General features: G+C 36.4%; 2 protein-coding genes and 1 pseudogene across 5 annotated transcripts in view; 1 reads left to right on the top strand and 2 right to left on the bottom strand.

The window, feature by feature from the left end:
• PPM1E (protein phosphatase, Mg2+/Mn2+ dependent 1E) overlaps positions 1–17,442 on the bottom strand; it is a 201,642-nt gene that overhangs the window by 124,096 nt on the left and 60,104 nt on the right. The window lies entirely within an intron of this gene.
• Positions 1–17,442, bottom strand: part of LOC309649739 (synaptosomal-associated protein 23 pseudogene) — a 424,755-nt pseudogene that overhangs the window by 359,489 nt on the left and 47,824 nt on the right. The window lies entirely within an intron of this gene.
• TRIM37 (tripartite motif containing 37) overlaps positions 1–17,442 on the top strand; it is a 282,148-nt gene that overhangs the window by 259,184 nt on the left and 5,522 nt on the right. The window lies entirely within an intron of this gene.

Raw genomic sequence — 17,442 nt, 5'->3', positions numbered from 1 at the left:
TGTAATTTATCTATTTGTATTTCCATCACATCATTATCTATTGTATATGACATTTTTCCCACTGAAGTGTGAGTTCTATCAGAGCAAGGACTATGTCCATTCGTTTCTGCATCCTTTGGGAGAGCATATTGCAATGCTGGTACACAGTAAGTGCTTAATAAATGTTTATTGAATGAGCATTTAACTAAAAAAAAAAAAACTAATTTCTCTCTTGCAATCTAAAATGATAGATAGTAAGCAATAATTTTATCATATAATTGGATTAAATGTACCTTTAAAGTACTCTCCTCCTTCAATATAGCTTATCTTTGAGGTTCTGCTGAATTTTAGTTGCCATAACAACCTGAGTAAACCCTTTATTGCTGTAGATATCTGTAGCTATTTATAAATGCAACAGCTGGATCTGTCCAGCTAAATTCTTTTATAAGACACAAAAGGAGTTTTCATTTGTTCTGAATAAACTTGAGAAAAATGTCAGGGACCATTAAAAGTAAAACATTTTTATATTTTTAAATATACTATAAACTATATAGAATGTCAGAAAATACCTGCCAGCATTGTTTCCTGAAGAAATATCAATATAAACACGAAGCTTTTAAACTGTCAACCTTTTTCTGAATTGAAATATGCTTAGATATTTTAAATGAATTTCTTCTCTCCATAGTTAAAAAAAAAAAAGTGAGACAATCCACAAAGAAGTAAACATTAGCATTTACATAAAACAACATTTATCAGCAGCTAAGGCAAATTAAATTCATTCAGAAAAACAGAATAAATATTTTATAGCTGAATCCTTTCTCTTTTCAAAATGATTATATTGGTTTAATTAAAATGACTAATAATATTTAGACTGGAGAAATGTCTATCTTCTCTGACATGAGTTTTTGAGTACACAACGATTTAAAAATAAAAGGTTTATTCTTCAGCACGCAGCAGTTGATTAGCAGTTCTTACATAGAGTGCCCATGCTACAGTCTCACAAAGTGTTGGCTCAATAGATCACTCAGATTAAGACCTCTATATTTAGGTCAACCTACAGTTTTTAATCACAGGGAAAAAAAAGTTTTAAATTACGTATAAATAAAATTTTTGACTGATATTGTTACATACATTTTTCTACCCTGGATTGTGATTTTCATCTATGTGCTCATCTCCTTTCAAACCCCTTTCTCCAATTATAATTCATATGTTTTAAAAGCAAATATAGTATCTTAAACATCAGTATATTTGGGGATAGTCTATTAATTTGTATGAAAATTAAGTTTCCACCTTGTCTATATTTAACATAATCTATGCTTAATTTTACAAAATTAAAGAATGTACAAAAGACAATTTCCTAAGGAAATAAAATTAAGAACCAAACAACGGGCAATCCAAACAGCAGCAGCAATGTTATTTCCAAATTTCATAGGTTAACAATAGATGCATAAGAACTATTCTCCTATATTCATTTCTGTTGTATTTTGATATAAAACATATCCAATTATTAAATGAGGCCTTTTCCCTTTCACCTAAATCTTTTGGAGAACAGCATAATTACAATTCTAAGAAACTATTCCTGTGCCTGGAATTTCAAGTAAGTCTGCCTTTCATGCAAGTACCCACATGATTATTTTCCTGTTACTTTTATAGTTCCTTTCCTGCCCATTCCTTGAACAATTTATCAGAAGTGCTTATATGGCAGAAATATGTCCATTTAAAGCTTCTCTTCAACTAGATACAATTTTCCTTGGGTGACAAAAATGAAATTAAGACTTTATTCTTATACTTTGCCTTTATAGTTTAAAAAGTGCTCACATACACTATATTATCTGGTGTACAAATAATGTGCTGACGTAGGTAAGAGAGACATTATTCTCATTTTGAAAATCAGAAAAAAATAGGCTAGAAGGGTTTGCCCTAGGTCAAACCAGAAGAGCAAGAATAATCAGAACTCAGCTCTCCTGACATACCTTTTTCACAACACTTTGCTGCCTTCCTATTTTAAGTGACAAGGAGGAAAGAGTTGTGCAACTGACTATGGCAGCCTGCAGTTGTTACAGACCCTGAACAACAAAATCAATTACAATCTATATTCTTCAGCAGCAAGTCCTGGCAGTATGGCAGACCTGTCTGATATCATAGGTTTATCAACCAGAGGCTTAAAATTATGCTTGTTATAATCAGAATTTCCCTACAGGGAAAAAAGAAAAAGCACATTGTATTCCAGAAAAGAACCACCTATTAGACCCAAACTTTCACATTTTCTATTCATGGCCAATCAGTGTTTAAAATAGGAATTATCTTAATCAAAGAGCAAGTTTGTAAGTGCTTATGGGCTATACCTTTAGGAAATGTGAATACACTCTATTTTTAGGAAACACTTAAATACTAGTATGAGGCCAGAACAAAATGGAAATAGAAAATGGAAACAGAAGAACGTCCAACTTTGACATTCTTCCTACCAGCTAACAATATGGCAAATGCTTTTTTTAAAAATATATTTTCTTTTTTTACTTATTTTTTATTTTTTTTATTTTTTTTTTGCCCATGCCATGCAGCTTTTGGGGTCTTAATTCCCTGACCAGGGATCCAACCTGGGCCATGGCAGCGAAAGCACCGAGTCCTAACCACTGGACAGCCAGGGAATTCCCACAAATATTTTTGATTTGTTCTAACCTTAAATATTAGCTAAACCCATAACAAAATCAGAGGCAGGCTCATATTCTCTCCTGCTTTGGGGGAGGAGGGGGACTGGGGTGAGGGGGTGAGAGGGTGAGAGAGAGAGAGAGTGTGTTAGCAACTATCCTTCTAAGTAAACAACCCACCACTGCTCACATTTTATAACGCCTGTTCCTATTCACATACTTGTTTATCTCATTCAGTGCCTTGTTTCAGTGCCTCCTTTCTTTGATCTATTTTCCACATTATTTTTGTTTTGTTTTTGTTTGTGCTGTTGTTACTTGCCCACCTCCATTATTATATCTTTCTTTCCACCTCTCTTTTTAGTAATCCTCATCTCTATCTGGGCAGTCTTGATCTTCTGCCTGCCAAATTCCTCCCTGATGCTGCCATCTCAACTCCCACTTAAAGCTTTGCCTTCACCAACTCATGCCTTAAAATGCTTTAAAATTATCTTACTTTTTCCTTGATCACCTTTCAAAATCTTTACCTTGATGCATCTCACATAGTTATTAGAAAAGCTAATTGATTAAAGTAGTTTGTACTAAAAGGTGCATAACTCTTGAATAACTGGTGTCATTACAGACAGAATGAGGGGAGAAACTTAGGAAAGGACAGTTTTCACACAATTCAGCTCACTCCCATCCCTGCCTCTAGCAAAGAATAATGGAGTTAGTAAGCCTAAGAAAACCCTTTCACCAATCCCATCAGTTCTTAAAATAAGTTCCCTTCACTGTTGAAGAGGACTTTAGTTATTATTCTATTTCCATCTCTTCTTCTAGTTTCCTGAGGCCCTAATATTTGCTCTACAATGAAGAGTCCATTTCTATTATATTGGGAAAGTACCCACTTGCTCTAAGCTAAGTTAAATCAAACACCTAAAGTGTTTATACAAAGATATATGATTATTCTGGCCCCTGAGTGGCACCCACTGGAAAAGAGGCTTGAATGTAGGAATCTTCATATTAAAATGAAATTGCGGGTTTCCCTGGTGGCGCAGTGGTTGAGAGTCCGCCTGCTAATGCAGGGGACACGGGTTCGAGCCCTGGTCTGGGAGGATCCCACATGCCGCGGAGCGGCTGGGCCCGTGAGCCACAACTGCTGAGCCTGCGCGTCTGGAGCCTGTGCTCCGCAACAAGAGAGGCCGCGGCGGTGCGAGGCCCGTGCACCGCGATGAGGAGTGGCCCCCGCTTGCCGCAACTGGAGGAAGCCCTCGCACAGAAACGAAGACCCAACACAGACAAAAAATAAATAAAATAAATAAATAATAAAGGTGCTAATAATTTTAAAAAAAAAAATGAAATTGCTTCTTCTTTTTCTAGTGAACTCCTTCCTCCTAATCAGGTGACTATAAAAACACAAAGTTTAGCTGAAGGACATTAATATTAATTTTTTATATATATACCTATATATAGAGAGAGATAGAGTATAATCACTTATAGGGATTGCTTACCAGTTACACTTGAAACATCATACCTTACAGTTAGAATTAAGTACACCATTAAGTGTTTCAGACTAAGTCATGTTTTGTTTTATTATAACACAAAATTTAGTATCATAGTTTGTTATTCATACAGCACAGTAATCAGTAGGACTATTGCTACTAACTCCTAATTATGACTTATCCCCGCAAGTAATTTCATTTATTCATGATATACTTTAAATGTATTTATTTTTAAATACTTATTTGTATACCTAAATGAAATAACTTAGCACATAGACAATAATTCTGTTGAGCTTTTAGCACAATTTGGACACTATGATGAAATAATTGATGGGAACTCAAAATGGATTAAAGACTTAAATGTAAGATCTGAAACCATAAAACTCATAAAAGAAAATATGGAGAAAAAAGGATATTAGTCTTGGCAATGATCATTTTGGACTTGAAACCAAAAGCACAGGCAACAAAAGTAAAAATAGACAAGTGGCACTACATCAAACTAAAAAGTTTCTTCACAGTAAAGGAAATAACCAACAAAATGAAAAGGCAACCAACAGAATGGGGGAAAATATCTGCAAGTCATACTTTGATATCTAAAATAAATAGCACAAAAAAAAAAAGCCAACAAAACAAAACAAACAAAAAAAAGCAACCTGATTAAAAATGGACAAAAGACCTGAAGAGACATTTTTCCAAAGAATACAAAGAGATGGGCAACAGGTACATGAAAAGATGTTCAACATCACTAATCATCAGGGAAATGCAAATCAAAACCACAATGAGCTATCACCTCATACCTGTTAGAATGACTATTATCAAAAAGTCAAAAGATAACAAGTGCTCAGATGTAGAGAAAAGGAAACCCTTGTGCACTGTTGGTGGGAATGTAAACTGCTACAGCCGTTATGGAAAACAATATGGCAGTTCCTCAAAAATTTAAAAATAGAACTACCATATGATACAGCAATCCCACTTCTGGGTGTATATCCAAAGGAAATAAAATCACTATCTTGAAGAGACATATTCACTCCCATGTTCACTGCATTACTCATAGTAGCCAAGATATGGAAACAACCTAAGTGTTAATGGACTGATCAATGGATAATGAAAATAGATATATATATATAATTATTATTTAGCCTTAAAAAAGAAGTAAATCCTACTATGTGTGACAACATGGATGAATCTGGAGGATGTTATGCTAAGTGAAATAAGCCAGATGCAGAAAGATATATATCATATTAACTCACTTATATGTGGAGTCTTTTAAAAAACAAACAAAAAAAAGGTCAATCTCACAGTGAGAGAGAGTAGAATGGTAATTACCAGAGACCAGGGGGTAGGGGAAAACAGGAAATATTGATCAAAGGGTACAAGTACAAGTTATAAAATGAATAAATTCACAGCATGGTGACTATAGTTAATGATAATGTATTGTACTTGAAATTTGTTAAGAGAGTAAATCTCAAGTGTTCTTACCACAGAAGAGTAAGTATGGGAGGTGATGGATATGTTAATTAGTTTGATTGTGGTAATTATTTTATAATGTATACATATATCAAAACATCAGATGTATACCTTAAGTACATATTTTTGTCAAAAATACACAAAAATTTTTTTAATTTTAAAAATAGTAATGTGTATTCAGTCTCCATTTTATTCATTCTAACTTATTCAAATATTTTGTTAGTGTTTTAAAGTTATGTATATATGTGTTTTCTATTTACAGCATAATAGGTACATTCGTTTAAGACACTGATCATGTCTTATATAGTTGATTCCCAAGTAATAAGTAATCTGAAACAGAAAAATAACACTTATTGCACATTCAAATGGGTCCTGGATTTAGTTTAGCACATCACACATATTCTATTATTTAATCCTCCTAGCAATCCTGTTAGGATTTCTATTTTCCTGATAAGAAACTTGAGGTTTGAGAGGTTAAGTGCCTTGCTCAAGGTTACATAATTAGTAAGTGGAGCCAGAATTAATTCCAAGTCCTTCTGATACTGAAATCCATGCCCTTTATCACTGTTTTATTGTTTCTCATCTATTCAAGAAAAAACATGTAATTAGAAGTATGGCTATGGAGAGTCAACAACCATAACAACATTTATAGTACAAGATTTCATCATCTTATTTGATAAGGATTTATAAAGAGAAAAGAGAGCTTTACAAATTTATTCACCAAGGACTTACTGAGCACTTAGTATGTACTAGGCATTGTTCAAAGATTCCTGTCATTATGGAGCTTACATAAAGAGGTATTTCCAGGAAGCAAGAAAGTTTCAAGAAAGTGAGAGAGGCACTACAAAATGACAAAGTACAAAATGGAGACAGTAACCATCAATAGTAAATTTTACCCAGGATCTATGTAATCTAATATCACTGGCTTATATATGGATTGCTAATGCATGAGATACCAAGAAGATACTGAACTTGGGGACTATATTAAATAAAAGCTTATACTAATTAAAGTCTGTATATGGAAATAAGTAGCCCGCAAATATCTATAATTAAAATCAATTATCTTTTTCCCTGTATCCTTACAATAGTAATCTGAAGTGGTTTGGGTTCACCTTTACTGTAAATTCATTAAGATAGGAATAAAGATACATTTATTATCTTTGTTAGTGCCAACAAGTAGTCACTAAAATATGTTTTTGGGTAAAGATGTTCTGAATTAAATATGAATCTACTACTTGTTAGCTTGAGTGGCCTTAGGTAACTTATTTAACCTCTCTGTATGCCTCATGTTCCTCATCTGTAAAATAAAGATAATGAAGAGCTCCTACTTGGTGGTTGCTATGAGGGTTGAATTAGATAATGTGTTTAAAGTACTTAGCACAGAGTCTGGACACAGTAAGTATTGAATAAAATTTATCTGTTATTAAATACTATCTCTTTTTCACCCTGTTTAATATTATTTACTTTTTAACTAAGGTACTCATAATGGACTAGATCCAGTACAAATTTAACTTTAGGAAAAAAAAGAGAGTTTATTCCTCTTGGGAAACTCAAGTACTTTCTAGGAGACAAGCAAAATTTAGTGTTTTATTACCATACAAGTTTCAGAATGCTTGGAAACCCTGAGTGTTAACTAGTTTGAGAAATGGCATAATTTATTTATAGCATGTTTCACTTGCTGGAATGTAAGAATTTTTCTAGCTTCTCAGTGGATGTATATCAAAGAAATGGCTACTTAACACTTCCTTCAGAAATCAAGGATTCTTCAATATACGCAAATCAATCAATGTGATACACCATATTAACAAACTGAAGGATAAAAACCACATGATCATCTCAACAGATGCAGGAAAAGCTTTTGACAAAATTCAACACCCATTTATGATAAAAACTCCCCAGAAAGTGGGCACAGAGGGAACCTACCTCAACATAATAAAGGCCATATATGACAAACCCACAGCCAACATCATTCTCAGTGGTGAAAAACTGAAAGCATTTCCTTTAAGATAAGGAACAAGACAAGGTTGCCCACTCTCACCACTATTATTCAACATAGTTTTGAAAGTTTTAGCCACGGCAATCAGAGAAGAATAAGAAATAAAAGGAATCCAAATCAGAAAACAAGAAGTAAAACAGTCACTGTTTGCAGACGACATGATACTATACATAGAGAATCCTAAAGATGCTACCAGAAAACTACTAGAGCTAATCAGTGAATGTGGTAAAGTAGCAGGATACAAAATTAATGCACAGAAATCTCTTGCATTCCTATACACTAATGATGAAAAATCCAAAAGAGAAATTAAGGAAACAATCCCATTTACCACTGCAACAAAAAGAATAAAATACCTAGGAATAAACCTACCTAAGGAGACAAAAGACCTGTGGGCAGAAAAATATAAGACTGATGAAAGAAATTAAAGATGATACAAACAGTTGGAGAGATTATACCATGTTCTTGGACTGGAAGAATCAACATTGTGAAAATGACTATACTACTCAAAGCAATCTACAGATTCAATGCAATCCCTATCAAACTACCAATGGCACTTTTCACAGAACTAGAACAAAAAAGTTTCACAATTTGTATGGAAACACAAAAGACCCCGAATAGCCAAAGCAATCTTGAGAAAGAAAAATGGAGCTGGAGGAATCAGGCTCCCTGACTTCAGACTATACTACAAAGCTACAGTAATCAAGACAGTATGGTACTGGCACAAAAACAGAAATATAGATCAATGGAACAGGATAGAAAACCCAAAGATAAACCCATGCACATATGGTTGGTTACCTTATCTTTGATAAAGGAGGCAAGAATATACAATGGAGAAAAGATAGCTTCTTCAATAAGTGGTGCTGGGAACACTGGACAGCTTCATGTGAAAGAATTAAATTAGAACACTTCCTAACACCATACACAAAAATAAAGTCAAAATGGATTAAAGACCTAAATGTAAGGCCAGACACTATCAAACTCTTAGAGGAAAACATAGGAAGAACACTCTTTGACATAAATCACAGCAAGATCCTTTTTGACCCACCTCCTAGAGAAAGGGAAATAAAAACAAAAACAAATGGGACCTAATGAAACGTCAAAGCTTTTGCACAGCAAAGGAAACCATAAACAAGACGAAAAGACAACCCTCAGAATGGGAGAAAATATTTGCAAACGAAGCAACTGACAAAAGGATTAATCTCCAAAATATACAAGCAGCTCATGCAGCTCAATATCAAAAAAACAAACAACCCAATCCAAAAATGGGCAGAAGACCTAAATAGACATTTCTCCAAAGAAGATATACAGGTTGCCAACCAACACATGAAAGGATGCTCAACATCAATAATCATTAGAGAAATGTAAATCAAAACTACAATGAGGTATCACCTCACGCCAGTCAGAAAGGCCATCATCAAAAAATCTACAAATAATGCTGGAGAGGGTGTGGAGAAAGGGAACCCAACTGCACTGTTGGTGGGAATGTAAATTGATACAGCCACTATGGAGAACAGTATGGAGGTTCCTTAAAAAACTAAAAATAGACTACCATATGACCCAGAAATCCCACTCCTGGGCATACACTCTGAGAAAACCATAATTCAAAAACAGACATGTACCACAATGTTCACTGAAGCACTATTTACAATAGCCAGGACATGGAAGCAACCTAAGTGTCCATCAACAGATGAATGGATAAAGAAGATGTGGCACGTATATACAATGGAATATTATTCAGCCATATAAAGAAATGAAATTGCGTTATTTGTAGTGAGGTGGATGGACCTAGAGTCTGTCATACTGAGTGAAATAAGTCAGAAAGAGAAAAACAAATACCGTATGCTAACACATATACACGGAATCTAAAAAAAAAAAAAATGGTTCTAACAAACCTAGGGGCAGGACAAAAATAAAGACGCAGACATAGAAAGTGGACTTGAGGACACAGGGCGGTGGAAAGGGTAAGCTGGGACGAAGTGAGAGAGTAGCACTGACATATATGCACTGTCAAATGTAAAATAGATAGCTAGTGGGAAGCAGCTGCATCACACAGGGAGATCAGCTCGGTGCTTTGTGACCACCTAGAGGGGTGGGAGGGAGGTGCAAGAGGGAGGGGATATGGGGATATATGTATACATATAGCTGATTCACTTTGTTATACAGCAGAAACTAACAGAACATTGTAAGGCAATTATACTCCAATAAAGATGTTAAAAAAACAAAACAAAACAACAACAAATAAACACTTCCTTCAAATTTACAGAAATGAAAAACCACAAAGTACTAAAAAGGCAAATCTAGAAATGTTACTGCTCCTAAATAACACATTTATAAATTCTAAGCCATCTTCATATGTTAAAATGAAAATAATATATTTTCAAAAACAGGTAACAAAAAGCCTTCCAAAACTATCTTTTAAAACATAACACCTGGTGCCGTCACTGTGAAAAAGTTTGGCAATTCCTCAAAGTTAAACACAGAATTATCATATGATCCAATAATTCCACTCCTAGGTATACACCAAAAAGAGTTGAAAGCAGGGACTCAGATAATTTGTACACCAAAGTTCACAGAAGCATTATTCACAATAGTCAAAAAGTGGAAATAGCACAAGTGTCCATTAACAGATAATGGATAGAGAATTCCCTGGCGGTCCAGTGGTAGGACAGCACACTTTCACCGTTGAGGGCCCAGGTTTGATCCCTAGTGGGGGAACTAAGATCCCACAAGCCATGCAGCGTGGCCAGGAAAAAAAACAAAAAAACGATAATGGATAAACAAAACGCGGTACATACATAAACGGAGTATTATTTAGCCATTAAAAGATGAGAGTCTGATACATGCTAGAACATGAATAACCTTGAAAACATTATGCTAAGTGAAATAAAACTGACACAAAAGGACATATATTGCATGACTCCACTTACATGAATGAGGTACAGAACTGGCAAATTCATAGAGATGGAAAGTAGATTTGAGATTACCAGGGGCAGAGGGAAAAGCAGGGAATGGACAGTTACTATTTAATGGGTACAGAGTTTCTGTTTGAGATGATGAAAAAGTTCTGGAGATAGCGGTGACAGTAACACAACACTATGATTATATTTAATGCCTCTGAACTCTGAATTGTACACTTAAAAATAATTAAAATTAATTTTATGTTATATATATCTTACCACAATAAAAATTTTTTGAAAAACAAAATGCAAGTCGAATGTATACATTATATAGAATAAAGAGAAATGTTTTCAAATGTAGAAATTAGAGGACATCATTTATTCCAAATGACAACTATAAAAACTTTATTTTAACATTGAGAGTGGGAGAACAGAATTATGTATGGCAGTTCAACATCAAAATATTCTCACAACAATGATTAGCAAATAATATCCTAAAAACAGCAATTAATTTATTATTCCTAAACCAAGACTCAAAAGGAATGCCAAAATTCAGCTCCAGTAGATAATCAAAATTTGATTTACATAATCTGATATGAAAACTCTTCAAAGCACTGAGAAAAAAACAAAAAAATAAAAAATATGCCTTAAGATGCTTCCCTGATAGTGCAGTGGTTAAGAATCCGTCTGTCGATGCAGGGGACATGGGCTCGAGCCCTGGTCCGGGAAGATCTCCCATGCCATGGAGTAACTAAGCCCGTGTGCCACAACTACTGAGCCTGCACTCTAGAGACCGTGAGTCACAACTACTGAGCCCGCATGCCACAACTACTGAAGCCCACACGCCTAGAGCCCGTGTTCCGCAACAAGAGAGGCCACCGCAATGAGAAGCCTGTGCACCACAAGAAGAGTAGCCCCTGCTCACCACAACTAGAGAAAGCCCGCCCAGCAACGAAGACCCAATGCAGCCAAAAATAAATACATAAAATAAAATAAACCATGAAAACTGCAGAAAAACGACTGATAAAAATCTCCAAATATTAAAAAAAAAAAAAAAAAAAAAAAAAGCCTTGAAAGGAACAGCATTAACAAAGCTATAACTAAGTAAAGTCAAGAGAAAGCCCATATTCACTTCACCCCTTCTGGGTATCTCTAGTAGAACATATGCTTTTTCCCAATTATTAACTGCATTCAAGAACGATACAGTGGTGGTCTGATGCGGCAGGGATCAAAATCAGGACAGCACTACTTCCATATGCTAATTCTGAAGAGAGCCAAAGCAGTATACACTCTCCAGGTAAAAATCCTAGCTTACACAAACACAAATCACATGAGACACTGAATAACAGTACCATCAATTTAAACTTCAAGCTTTCTATCATGTTGTGTTTAAGACTGCTGGATAGAGTGGCACTCAGTTATAACCATGTCTCAGCCATAATTTCCAGTTAACACTGATTTTAAGGAGTTCAAAACATCATCAAGATTTCACTCTGACTTACACAACTAACTGAGAATTCTGAAGTTAAGGGCAAAGGTTTACGTGGTTTACCCAAGAATTCAATGGCAATAACTTTAAAAGGGAATGAGAGGAAAGTGGATGGACTTTTACCATTGAACATCCACATGCACTAAGTTAGAACTATTACCATGCTGTGAATAAATATTTCCTATAACTCACGTATTATTCCTTAAAACAACCTATACCACGTAAGTGCAGAGCTCAAGGGCGCACCATTCATATCCCAGTCTATGTCAGGAGTAAGCAAACTCTGGGCTGTGGGCCAAATCTGGCTCAACACCAGTTTTTGTAAGTGAAATGTTATTAGAATACAGCCACACCCATGTCTTTACATACTGCCTATGGCTGATTTTGTGCTACAACAGCAGGGTTGAGCAGTTGAGGCAGATACCTTGTTGCTTGGAAAGCCTAAAATACTTACTATCTGGCCCTTTATAGAAAAAAACTGCCAATCCCTAGTCTGCGCGAATGCTGCCCCTATAATAATGCAGTGCACGGCTTATGTAGCATCCCTGGAAACAAACTACTGAAGAAGGTACCATCCATATTTGACAGACGAGAAAATTAATACTCAGTAATATCAAGCAAGGTCACGAAACTTAAGTGACAAAGTCAACTTTCAAATCCAGTTGACTTTGTCACTTAAAAGCTAATATTAGAGAAATGAGTATGAAAACTACAATGAGGTACCGCCTCACACCAGTCGAACGGCCATCATCAAAAAATCCACAAACAATAAATGCTGGAGAGGGTGTGGAGAAAAGGGAACCCTCCTACACTGTTGGTGGTAACGTAAACTGGTGCAGCCACTATGGAAAACTGTATGGAGGTTCCTTAAAAAGACTAAAAGTAGAGTTACCATATGATCCAGCAATCCCATTCCTGGGCATATATCCGGAGAAAACTCTAATTTGAAAAGTTACATGCACCCCAATGTTCACAGCAGCACTGTTTACAATAGCCAAGACATGGAAGCAACCTAAACGTCCATATATATATAGAATATTACTCAGCCACAAAAAGAACAAAATAATGCCATTCACAGAAACATGGATGGACCTAGAGATTATCATACTAACTGAAGTAAGTCAGACAGAGAAGAACAAGTCTCATATCACTTATATGTGGAATCTTAAAAAATTATACAAATGAACTTTTCAAAACAGAAAGACTCACAGACGTAGAAAACAAACTTGGGACTTCCCTGGTGGTCCAGTGGTTAAGACTCCACGCTCCCAATGCAGGGGACCCAGGTCTGATCCCTGGTCAGGGAACTAGATCCCGCATGCTGCAACGAAAGAGCCCACATGCCACAACTAAAAGATCCCAAATGCTGCAACTAAAAAAGATCCCACATGCTGCAACGAAGATCCTGTGTGCCGCAACTAAGACCTGGCGCAGCCAAATAAATTTTAAAAATAAAAATAAAAAATAAAGAAAAAAAGAAAACAAACTTATGGTCACCAAAGGGGAAGGGGGAGGGATGAATTAGGAGTTTGGGATTAACAGATACAAACTACTATATATAAAACAGATAGACAGGACTTCCCTGGTGGTCCAATGGTTAAGAATCCGCCTTCCAATGCAGGGGACACAGGTTCAATCCCTGGTCAGGGAACTAAGATCCCACGTGTCACGGGGCAACTAATAAGCCTGTGCACTCTAGAGCCTGTGTGCCACAACTAGAGAGCCTGCCTGCCGCAACTACTGAGCTCGCGAGCCCTGGAGCCCACACGCCACAGCTGGAGAGAAGCCCACGCACCACAACTAGAGAGAAGCCCACGCAACAAAAGATCTCACATACTGCAATGAAGATCCTGCAACTAAGACCTGATGCAGCCAAAAACAAAAAAATAGATAGGGACTTCCCTGGTGGTCCAGTGGCTAAGACTCTGCACTCCCAATGCAGGGGGCCCAGGTCCAATCCCTGGTCAGGGAACTAGATCCCACATGCCGCAACTAAGAGTTCGCATGCCGCAACTAAAGATCCCATATGCCGCAACTACAAATCCTGCATGCTGCAACAAAGGTCCCGCACATGGCAACGAAGATCCCGTGTGCTGCAGTTAAGACCCAGCACAGCCAAATAAATAAGTATTTTTTAAAAAATAATAAAATAAAATAGATACACAACAAGGACCTACTGTATAGCACAAGGATTATATTCAATATCTTCTAATAGCCTATAATGGAAAAGAATCTGAAAAAGAATACATATTCATATACATATGTATATCTGAATCACTTTGCTGTACACTTGAAACTAACACAACATTGTAAACTAACTATACTTCAATTTAAAAAAGTAAATAAAAAACCCAGATATTTCCACTAAATCACACAAGACCATGTATAAATTGGGGCTAGAAATAATACCTCCCATAGCTGTTCTTATAAGTCTCAAACAAGTACACAAAAATATTCGAGAAATGTTAGTTGTTACTAACATTACAGAGTAAAAATTAAATACTCATATAGTTTGGCCTTACATTCTCCTTTATCCTTCCATAAAATCAGGGCTTTAACCATGCATGCCTTCACATTTACCAATCCCCCAAAATGAGATCCTCACACTCCTATTCTCAACACCTGCCATCTATCCGAATACTACTCCTTTTCCAGAATCAACTTAAATGCCACATTCTTGCTGACACCTTCTCTGATTCTCTAATCAATCTTCATTGCTGTTTCCTATGTTCCCCTATGGCACATTACTGCAAATTCTGTTTAACATTCGTTTAATTCTATTTTCTATTATTTACTGATCCTATTTCTCCCACTGGATTTTACATTACTTAAAAGACTATTTCTTATTCATCCTTATATCCACCTCCACCTCCCTCCCTGCCTAGAGTGTCTGTCAAAGTTTCTTGTACAGGGACTTCTCTGGTGGCACAGTGGTTAAGAATCTGCCTGCCAGCTCCCTGACTTCAGACTATACTACAAAGCTACAGTAATCAAGACAGTATGGTACTGCCAAAAAACAGAAACATAGAGCAATGGAACAGGAGAGAAAGCCCAGAGATAAACCCATGCACATATGGTCACCTTATCTTTGATAAAGGAGGCAAGAATATACAGTGGAGAAAAGACAGCCTCTTCAATAAGTGGTGCTGGGAAAACTAGACAGCTACATGTAAAAGAATGAATTAGAACACTCCCTAACACCATACACAAAAATAAACTCAAAATGGATTAAAGACCTAAATGTAAGGCCAGATACTATCAAACTCTTAGAGGAAAACATAGGCAGAACACTCTATGACATAAATCACAGCAAGATCCTTTTTGACCCACCTCCTAGAGAAATGGAAATAAAAACAAAAATAAACAAATGGGACCTAATGAAACTTAAAAGCTTTTGCACAGCAAAGGAAACCATAAACAAGACAAAAAGACAACTCTCAGAATGGGAGAAAATATTTGCAAATGAAGCAACTGACTAAGGATTAATCTCCAAAATATACAAGCAGCTCATGCAGCTCAATATCAAAAAAACAAACAACCCAATCCAAAAATGGGCAGAAGACCTAAATAGACATTTCTCCAAAGAAGATATACAGATTGCCAACAAACACATGAAAGAATGCTCAACATCACTAATCATTAGAGAAACGCAAATCAAAACTACAATGAGATATCACCTCACATCGGTCAGAATGGCCATCATCAAAAAATCTACAAACAATAAATGCTGGAGAGGGTGTGGAGAAAAGGGAATCCTCTTGCACCGTTGGTGGGAATGTAAATTGATACAGCCACTATGGAGAACAGTATGGAGGTTCCTTAAAAAACTAAAAATAGAACTACCATACGACCCAGCAATCCCACTACTGGGCATATACCCTGAGAAAACCATAATTCAAAAAGAGTCATGTACCACAATGTTCACTGCAGCTCTATTTACAATAGCCAGGACATGGAAGCAACCTAAGTGTCCATCAACAGATGAATGGATAAAGAAGATGTGGCACATATATACAATGGAATATTACTCAGCCATAAAAAGAAATGAAATTGAGTCATTTGTAGTAAGGTGGATGGACATAGAGTCTGTCATACAGAGTGAAGAAAGAGAAAAACAAATACCGTATGCTAACACATATATATGGACTCTAAAAAACAAACAAAAAAAATGGTCATGAAGAACCTAGGGGCAAGATGGGAATAAAGACGCAGACCTACTAGAGAATGGACTTGAGGACACGGGGAGGGGGAAGGGTAAGCTGGGACAAAGTGAGAGAGTGGCATGGACATATATACACTACCAAATGTAAAATAGATAGCTAGTGGGAAGCAGCCGCAGAGCACAGGGAGATCAGCTCGGTGCTTTGTGACCACCTAGAGGGGTGGGATAGGGAGGGTGGGAGGGAGGGAGATGCAAGAGGGAAGAGATATGGGGATATATGTATATGTATAACTGATTCACTTTGTTATAAAGCAGAAACTAACACACCATTGTAAAGCAATTATACTTCAATAAAGATGTTTTAAAAAAAGTATATTTTTGAAATATATGTTCAAAATATAACGAAATATAATTTGAGGTAAGAAAAAAAAAAAAAAGAATCCGCCTGCCAATGCAGGGGACATGGGTTCAAGCCCTGGTCCAGGAAGATCCCACATGCCGCAGAGCAACTAAGCCTGTGTTCCACAGCTACTAAGCCTGCACTCTAGAGCCCGCAAGCCACAACTACTGAACCTGAGTGCCACAACTACTGAACCTGAGTGCCACAACTACTGAGCCCGCGTGCCACAACTACTGAAGCCCGAGCGCCTAGAGCTCATGCTCCGCAACAAGAGAAGCCACTGCAGTGAGAAGCCCGCACACCACAACGAAGAGTAGCCCCCGCTTGGCACAACTAGAGAAAGCCCGCGTGCCGCAACAAAGACCCAACACAGCCAAAAATAAATTAAAAAAAAAAAAAAAGGTTCTTGTACATAGTAAATATACACTGAATTGGACTCCTGACATTATATACCTACTTCTGCTCTATATTCCAATCTGTTGCTTATTACACCAAGCTAGGTTGCCTCCAGTACATCTGTCCACTGCTCAAAAAAGATAACAAGAAAGCCAGAAAACTCTTCTAAATGAAATATACAAAGATTTTTCAATTTCTACAATGTTCAGTGTGATATTCAATATGAACTCCTCTCTATAATTTAGTAATATTTCTTTAAAAGACTAATGATTTCATCAGGTTTATCAGTAGAATTTATTCCCTCATTTAATCTTTATACCAAACTGTTCATATTTAAATCCTCTCACAAATAAACACAATGTTCCAACTCAGCTGTTGGCGGCAGAATGTGTTCACAATGAGCAACCCCTACTATCCTGGCAAGAATTACAGGACTAGCTAATTACAGGACTAGTACAGTCTCTCATATCTGTTTTCACTGGGATAAGGAACAATATGGATATATCAAAAAGCAAATGGCCCAGAAAGGC

Source organism: Balaenoptera physalus (genome assembly GCF_965194825.1).
Source record: "Balaenoptera physalus genome assembly, chromosome: 20".
NCBI classification, from domain to species: Eukaryota; Metazoa; Chordata; class Mammalia; order Artiodactyla; family Balaenopteridae; genus Balaenoptera; species Balaenoptera physalus.
Note: the sequence above shows the minus strand (reverse complement) of the source record. Positions and strands in the feature narration are given on the sequence as shown.